This window comes from Balaenoptera borealis (genome assembly GCF_965194805.1).
Source record: "Balaenoptera borealis genome assembly, chromosome: 9".
Lineage (NCBI taxonomy): Eukaryota > Metazoa > Chordata > Mammalia > Artiodactyla > Balaenopteridae > Balaenoptera > Balaenoptera borealis.
In genome coordinates, this window is record NC_138873.1 from 4777838 (window position 1) to 4787053 (window position 9216).

The 9216-nt window shown below is 42.1% G+C and overlaps 2 long non-coding RNA genes across 2 annotated transcripts in view; one reads left to right on the top strand and one right to left on the bottom strand.

Annotated features, from left to right (window-relative positions):
• LOC309634521 overlaps window positions 1-9216 on the bottom strand; it is a 170735-nt gene that overhangs the window by 27412 nt on the left and 134107 nt on the right. The gene's annotated exons all lie outside the window — the stretch shown is intronic.
• LOC309634529 overlaps window positions 7594-9216 on the top strand; it is a 33302-nt gene continuing 31679 nt past the window's right edge. Inside the window, exon 1 of the long non-coding RNA XR_014248184.1 lies at window positions 7594-9106. This is a non-coding gene — a long non-coding RNA (uncharacterized lncRNA). The remainder of the gene's footprint in view (window positions 9107-9216) is intronic.

Below are 9216 nucleotides of genomic sequence, written 5' to 3' on the forward strand. Positions count from 1 at the left end.
AAGGTCATACGGTCCGGTTGCCTGGAGAGAACTGAAACTCTCGGAAACAGCAGCTCCGTGCCGTTCTGGAAGAAACTGGGAGACCTGGCCTGTCCGCAGCATTCGTGACTCTAGACAGGGTCCCCTTGAGGTTTACCCTCTGTTCTGCCTGGTGGCAAGTGGGGTGAAAGGACAGCTACCGCCTTCCAAAGGCAACCTTCACCTCCCTCTCTGTCTCTGTCTCTCTATCTCTGTTTCTCTCTCTTGTCTGTCTCGGTTTCTGTCTCTCTCTCATTTGCTTAGCTGTATTTGTACATTTTGAATAAATCAGCTAAGAGTTAAGCCCTTCACCTTCAGAACCCACTTCCCATAACCACGCTTCCATGGGGTATCCGTCTGGCAGGCTGGGAGCGCAGGAAGTTCTGACCTTGGTATTGGGTTGGTCTTTGGTGCAAAGAAGGTTCCTTGATCAATGGAAAACTTTCAGGGCCACATTTTGTATGGCGTCAAGCAAGTTTATACTTTTATTGTTTTTATTGGTTTCTTTTTTAAATTGACTTTTTGTCAATTTAATTCTTTAGTCGCTATTTTTTCTTAGTGTAAATCAAACTTTCCTGAATGAATTCTTTGTCTCCATTGATTGGCTTTTCTGGAAAGACTCCCTGTCTTTTCAATATGCTGTTTACCTAATTTTTTTTCCTTTTATATTTTTTTCTTTTATGTTTTTTCCCTGGTTAATTATAAAATTTTCTTTCCTTTTATTGGCTTTGTCAGTGTCTGGTTTTAAAACATTTCTTGGCCTTCTGAAAGAAATAAACTTGAACATCACATAGAATGTGGTTTTTCATTATATACTTGTAGCAAGTAAGTGTATGATAAATATGGATTTGGGACGTTTCAGAAACAGAAGAATACCCAAAGATGGGCCATCTACAGTACATATTTCTGGCAAATTAGACTATTATGTTTTGAACACTGACGAGAAAGCTAGCTGGAGCTCAAATCCCACCATGGAAGGATGTTCTTTTTCCGGTAGCTGTCAGGAGAGCATTGGTTGGGGAAGAGGTTCCAGAGGAAAGACCAGGGGCAATGTACGCCCTAATATATATAACTACATATGTGATTAATCCTAATGTATATGACTGACCCTAAAATACATGACTGGTCCTAACATACACCCAATTCTGAAAGCAGACAAGAAAGTTACTCACTGCTAAATAAATAAACCACAACAGAAAGAAAAGGATCATGGAAGAAAATCCCCAACTCCTCACCACTTGAGTGCCACTGTAGAAGATTCTGTACTGCCTTGGTATGTAAACAAGTGGAAGTCTTTAAATTCCTTCAGACAGAGAATAAACAAGATAAGTGGTCACCTTCTAGAACTTACAAAGGCTTTTTAAAAACTGGAGGCCACACAGAATCATTCTGTGACCCCCAGAGGCAGATCCTACCCCAGGACCTGCCGTCTTCCCAGCGGCATTTTCTGTATTGTGGGAACAGCTCTTCCTCCCGAGCCAAGTCAACTGCCATCGGCTCCAAGTGACTCAACAGTGAAAAAAACTACGCAGCAGGCAAGCTCTAAAGCCATGTTTCCGACCAGCCCACAGTGACCTACTGAGCCTGGACAAAGACGAAGACAGGCCAAAAGTGCCCCCTGCTCAGTTCTAAAGACGTTCTAGCCTCATTCTCAAGGGACCAGCCCCCACTAACAGAGTCCCCTTTATAACCCCTACCCTCACCCCTTACAGTCCTGGGAAGCTCAGGGGATGTGCCCTGTGAGTCCGTTCTTGGCCTGGAAGCACAGGAAAAAATCAATTCTCCCTTAAGAGACGGCTCCAGATTGTGAAATGCTCATGGCTCACTGTATCAAATCCCATTTCCCAAAGCAAAATACCCTCTACTTTCACTTTCCAGTGTTAACAAAAACTGATACATTGTGGCTGCAAGGATGACTAATGAAACGTTTCTAAAAAGACATATAATTACGGCAAAATGAAACTATGGTTCCAGAAATTAAGCCAGCTGCTTGACAGTGCAGATCAACTAGGCTTCCCAGAAAATGTCTTGTAGGAATAAAATAAGAAGGGTTTCTAAGATGCAGTACGAAGAATTATTTCCAGAGGAAAGATTTTTAGTTTTCAATATTTCATTTCGGTATTGTTAGACTTATTTAATTGGCAATGGCCTGCATTCAAATAAAGCAAATTATGTATTTAATGCAATTCAACTCAGCAAACAACTCTCAGGCACCTACTTTGGCTCAGGTTCTAAGACAGGCAGTTTACAGCTGTTATCCAATCTTCCACAGACAAAGGTGGTGGGCACCGGCCTGATTTTGCACATACAAAGACAGTGGCTCAGAGAGGCTAATAACTTGCCCAAAGTCACACAGCCATTATGTGGATTAGCTGGGGTTTGCCTCCGGGTCTCCCAGAGCCTGTGTTGTTCATGCTCTTGACCATCATGGCTCTTGGACCTCACCCTTCACCCCAAGAACTCACAAAGTACATAGAGAAAGGGGAACAGAAAATGATTTTCAAGTGAATAAAGTGATTACTGTAATTTTAATGATAGAAATCCACATAAAGTACTGTGAAAGCATAACGGAGGGATGAATTAATATATATTTGAAAGCAATCTTGTTATTGCAAATCAGAAACACTTCAGCATATCCTTGGGAAGGATATTGCTTTTTTGTTGTTGTTATTGGTACTTGGCTTTTACTTTGCTTTGCATTTTGGAAAGGGAAAGAAACCCCCCGTGGGTTGGCTGAAGCTACCGAAAAGGCATTTGAAGGCAGCCTAACTCCATGCAATCTATGCCTCCATGGGGCCATTTGAGGGTTTTAACTGCAACATAAATGTGCACAATTCACCAGTGAGAAAGAAGAGCCATAATGACGCATTCAGAGAACCTTCACTATAAGTGCATAAGATTATCCAGCTGCTACAGACTCAAAGATGCTTAAGCTCTGTTCCAAAAAATAAAATAGTGGGGCAAAGTTTGTTTTGAAATAATGTCAGACTCTTACCATTAAACTATTAATAACATCATTTCCTATTTTTTTAATACCTTAGAGGTACAGCTCCCAAAGCTATCAATTGCCTGACAATAAAGTGAGATGGGGCATGTAACAGATATAATTTAGTATCTTCTACTACCCTAGGACATAATAAAAGTAAGATTCAAATATATATCAATAAAGCTGATAGAGCAACTAGAACAGGTAAGTGTCATAGTCTTATTCAGCATAATGCCACTGATAAAAATTAAAAAGAAAGAAAAAGAGGGAGAGGAGGAAAAGAAAAAGAGACACTATTTGCTCTACTGAGGCAGGATGCTAGCCCAGGCTGGCAGCAGTACAGGATGGCCGGGCCCCCCGTGCACCAAATTCAGAGCCTGATGCCCGGTGTCCTGGGCCTGCAGGCCCGGGACCACCATCGGCCCACACTCAGCCTCCCATCTTTGCTCATGTTCTGGACTGTTTCTATGCTTCTGGCCCATCTGGTCCTCACAGTTTACACCTTTGGAAAACTTTCATTCTGTCTCTTTGTTTTCCTTTCCAAATGAAGGATCATTTTTCTGCTTCACTCCGGTTTGAGACCTACTTTATCCTTTTCTTCCCTCATTTTCTCAACAGTAATCAGACTGCCCTTGCTCCAGCACACCTCTCTTATCTAAGCAGCCTTTCTTTTCTCTTAGACGTGTTGTGATCAAGGCTGGAAGCCAAAATGTTGCATCTCATGTACAAGGTAATATTTTAGGCAGCTTTTACTGCAATGTTGAAAATGAGTGAGCACAAAAATCACTCTTGTAAATGAATGCAAGACACTTAGACCATGAGTCTAGCTCTCTGGGGCCACTGTCTCTCACCCTGTCCTTCTCCAGGTGTGGCTACAGCCAGAGCTGCCTTGTGCCTTCTGCTGGTCCTGGGCAATTTTGCTTTCATGAATCCCTCAAAAAATATTAAAAATATAATTTTATGTATAAAGACAGACGTAGGACTATTATATTAAAACATCTTCTTTGGGCTTCCCTGGTGGCGCAGTGGTTGCGAGTCTGCCTGCCAATGCAGGGGAGACGGGTTCGAGCCCTGGTCTGGGAAGATCCCACATGCCGCGGAGCAGCTGGGCCCGTGAGCCACAGTTACTGAGCCTGCGCGTCTGGAGCCTGTGCTCCGCAACAAGAGAGGCCGCGACAGTGAGAGGCCCGCGCACCGCGATGAAGAGTGGTCCCCGCTTGCCACAACTAGAGAAAGCCCTCGCACAGAAACAAAGACCCAACACAACCATAAATAAATAAATAAATACTTTAAAAAAAAAAAAAAAAGTAAGTCTATTAAAAAAAAAAAATCTTCTTCAACTTAAAAGGTTTTTTTTTTTTCCTTCTGACTTTAAAAGGCATTAAAACTTTTTCATGGGTCCCTAAAGTATGGTGGACGCTAGGCACTGCACTTACTGTGCCTCATGGATGTCAGCCCTGGGTCCAGCCATCACCTCGGTATTCCAGACCGGACAGAAGGCAGGAAAGGAGCAAGGGTCTCACCTCCCGGGTGAGATGTCATTATGTACTTTCCTGGAAGACCCAACCGGATTGGCCAGAGCTTAGTCACATGACCACCCAGAGTGGCAAAGGGGTCTGGGAAATAGAGTCTTTATTCTAAGTGTGAGACAGGCAGCTAGCAGAATCTGCCAAAGCTGCCAATCCGAGCAGATGAATAGCTCTCTTAAATGAATAGAAGTGGTGCAAAGGCAGTAGTAAAAGCGTAATCTGCTAGAGATAGTATTCCAGATTTCTTTCAAGGCAGCCCATACAGAGAAAAACAAAACTAAACTAAAGAAACAAACAAACAAAAACTCCACTGCCTGTTTGCTTACTTCTAAAATTCCTGAACAGGAACTTTACTTGAGCCTAAACTTCAGTGCACATGATTTTCCCTCATCATTTCCGTCCATTTCCATGCCTCAGTTGTGGTGTTTGGAGATCTCTTCCCCCGATTTTAAGGCTCGAGTCAAATAAATTCTCCTAGAGAAGCTCTTCCTAACAGTTCTCTGCAGTGCCCGCCCAGCCCCAACTGACAAGTGAGCTGCTCTCCTTGCTCCTCACCAAGCACTTTGCAAGTAGCCTCTCATAAACCGTTTGTTTACAAATACATACTCAACACTCACAAAGATTTGTTGAACGAATGAAAAAATGGTGTATTTTGATTAATTATGTGTTTGTCTCCTACCGTCAGCCTTGGACTCTGGGAACAGTGTGGTTCTCAGATACATGTGTATCTAATCCACAGCGTCTAAGAGAGTTTGACACAGAGTAGGTACTTCATGAACGGCAGCTGAACGGAACGGCAAAATTCCAGTGACTTAATAATTAATAATTTGCTCTGCTGAAATGTATGCTACGCCAAGCTGCCATTGTTCCTTGTCAGGTGTCAATGTCCTGCTCCAGGAAGAATGCTACGTGGAGGTGCCCTCATCCTAGAGAGCAAGCTGGGCTGTAGAAGCCAGTGCAGCAGTCAAATGCATGCTTACTGCCTGGTACTGTAAAGTAACTTCACCACATTTGTACCACTTCTGGCAATTCAAGGCTCTTTGGAATAAAGGTGAAATAGGAAAATAGCGAAGTGGGCGTTTTAAAGTACTCAAAGGGCAAATTATCATCCTCTTCAAAATATATACTTGTAATTTTTTTCTGGACCATCTTTAGAAGGGACTCTACTCTCCCTAAACAGAGGACAGTGACAAGGGTAAATAAATGCCATAGTCAACAAAATGGATTTACAAACAAGACAAATTAAGCACCTAGGAAGGTGCCCAGCACACAGCAAAGTGCTTGAGTGAATAAATGGTAATTAACCAATCTATAAAGTAATTTGTCACTTTTTCGAAATAACTCACAATTAGATTCTTTCACCAGGCCACTTTAGCATAATTTAAGTGATTTAACTTATAAAAAATCCAATTCACACTGACTTTTCAGGAGAAGACTTAGTTCTTAAAGCCAGTTATGATTTCAGGTGTATCTATTAATTTAAATGTATCTAACTCAGAGCCCTAGTTACCCTTTAATGACAGGATAAAGGCCTGAAGGATGGTGGTTCTGATTCATTCCAAAGCCCAGGTGGTGGATGGGCATGCAGAAAGATTGACCTGTGCAGGGAAGGGGGGCAGCAACAAGTAACAGGGAAGGTGTGTATTGAAAAACTAAGAGGCAGAAAATCAGAAATGGAAAGCACAGGAAGTATAGAGGATTCCGTGTTACCACATAAGGGTAACAAAGGGTAAGTGTTCAAAATAAGTCACATCTTAATCAAGTTGTAAGGAAAGACCTCATTCAACTAAGAAATTCTCAAGAAATGTACATATAAAATACCCTTCTTCTTAACAATAGGCATGAGCAAGTCAAACCGTTGTTGACAGTATCTATGAAATGTTGCTTTGGGACGAATAAAGCCTTTATTCTCATGAACAGAGACAAAGTTCCTCTTCTTTGGACTCAGACCTCCGTTTCCTCCTTGAAAATTGCTGGCGTGTGTGGAAAGCTCCCAAACTCCTCAGCTAATGTCAAAGGGCAGATTCTACACCTGCAAGTTACAACTAAATCTGCTTCATCTTTCAAGCTCTCATTTCAAGGGAATGGTGGAAATTTTCACTTAAAATTGTCGATTCAGCAAAACTCAGCCACTTTCAGTGTACACAAGTCTCTTTTGAGTAAATAGTTAACTCAGAATCGCCCCCCTGCCCCTCATTCCCTCCAATCTCTCATCTTATTCCCCAGAGGCTTAAATGTGGTCCCCATGTCAGGACAGGGCTCCCCAGCCCCTGGGCCTCCCTTCTTCTCACATCTTCCTTCTCCGTGTCCTGCTGGTTGCCACCTGCACTGCTGCTGTTGACCTATGGCACCTGCCGGGGCTCCGTTTGACCCTCCCGGCCCGTGTGTGTTCTGCTCTGGCACCTTCTCCAACCTCTCCATCCCTGTCCTGACCCCAGGCTACTCCTATCTACCCGCTGGGCTTCTCAGGACCATTTTCACCCTCTTCTGAAGAGGGGAACGTTTACAACCTCCAATTGCACCGAGCCGCGGATGGCAGAGCCTCACCAGGCTGCCAGCAGGCCCCTTGGGAATTGTTAACTTGACGTCTGAATTAGAAGCTCTGTAGTTCCAGGGCTATTCTAGATAGAGGTTCTCGAAAAGAACGCTCGCCTTCTCAGCCGTACCCCAGAAACAGAGGTGCACTCCTACTGCTCTTGAGTCCCTCCGCAAAGTATCAGTCAGTCCTCTGTTCTCCCCTGGGTTTTAGTGGGTAAGGAGGGAAAGGGGGAGACTTTCTTGGGCTCATGGGTCTTTTTCCTGCCAACACTGCCCCATCAGCCCACTTTAGAATCCATCATTCCTTTGAGGGAGGAAAAATGTGATGTCATCTAATTTTCCTTTTTCCTTTAAAGCATTTAGTATGTATTCTATGCATAGTGTTCTAAGCTTAGTTCTTTTTTTTTTTTAGTCACACTGTGTAGCATGTGGGATTTTAGTTCCCCGACCAGGGATCGAACCTGTGTCCCCTGTGATGAGAGTGCAGAGTCTTAACAACTGGACCGCCAGGGAAGTCCCTAAGCTTAGTTCTTCATATTCAAACCCCACCTGCTTTATTCCCCAGAAATCTTTTATTATTTTATCAGTAAAGTCTAGTTCTTATCAATCAAAGTCAGTTTGGCTTTCAGGCTGTTGTTTCTGTTACTTGTCTCAAAAATCCACCCAGAAAGTAAATTTCCCGTTTTGTCTAGGCTGTATCACCCTCCTTTTGAGACCAGGTGAATTGTTGCCATGTGAAACAGGGGAAAGATGGAAGGTGAAAAGAAGGAAAAGAGAATAGCTAATATCAAACCAATGTCACAAATTAAATATGGAAGTTCAGGATCTAATTAGCTATGATCCAATTAATGCACTCTTATTCAGATTATTGCTGCATATGTTAAAAAAAAAACCAAAAGCAGAGATGATAAATATGATTGGCTTGTCTTAGTAATAATTATGGGGATTGTTTGTTAATTTATGAATTCATTGCATCATCAAATGCTTTGCCAAACACATGCACCCCCCCCATCATGTTGTTAGGTTTTGAGCCCTTTAAAGGCAAAGATCATGCCTCATATTTTTTTAACATGTCTCATAGCAACTCTCACAGGACTAGGAGCCCAAGAGACACTCAACACTTGCTGCTCTGCCCAGAGCTAATGAATAGAACCCTGTTCATTGTTCCCTTTCAAGACGGAGAATCACACAAAAGTAATTGGAGGTGATCAGCTGAGAGGAGGTGATGTTAGGGGAAGGGAAATGTTCCCATTATTTAATATTCAATGAGGGGCTTGCATCAGGGATCTCTGCGGGCAACTGAAGCAATGTGCTAAGCCATCTCCATGGGAATGAGGTAAGACCACTGTATTAGGTAAGATGACCAGGGCGTTTATTGTTCAAAGTGGGAAACATTTTGAAGTAAAAGAGAGCACTATAAATAATTAACTTATCTCACACACACTGGGATATGTGGTCACCCTGGTACCAGGAGATTTTAAGACACATGGAATCATAGAACATTAAAGATGGAAAGTTCTTAGGAAATCATGTAGTTCAATACTAAGGGAAAAAAATCTGTTCACCAGAACAAGAGGTGTTCCTTCTGAGAAATTGGTTTCATTAATACTGAGAAACACACACAAAAAAGTATTTTGCAGCAAAATAAATTTGGTGCATACACTTAGAGATTCATCATGCATATTAAACATTAAAGGGAAATTCGTCTACATGCAAACTTTGTTTAAAATAGCATTCCCCCAAATATTTGTATACTGATCTCTTCTACCTTTTTTGTTTTGTTTTGTTTTTATAATGTGCTTATTGCCACCTTGCAGACAGAAACATGTATCTACTTCCAATTTAACAGGGGAGGGAGAAACACAAGTAGATTAAGTAATGTGTCAAAGAGCATATAGTTTGGCAGGACTAAAACAGTGGTGGAGTAGTAACAGTAGTAGTAACAGTAATAGAAGTAGTAATAATCATAGTAGCAACATCAATCATGGTAGCAACAGTGGTAGTAATAAGAGTAATATAAGTGGTAGTAATCATAGTAATAACACACTAGTAGTAGTAACAGTAAGGGTAATAACATCAATACTAGTAGTAATTGTAGTGGTAGTAATAGTAGGAGTAGCAGTAGTGGTAGTAAAAGCAGTAGAG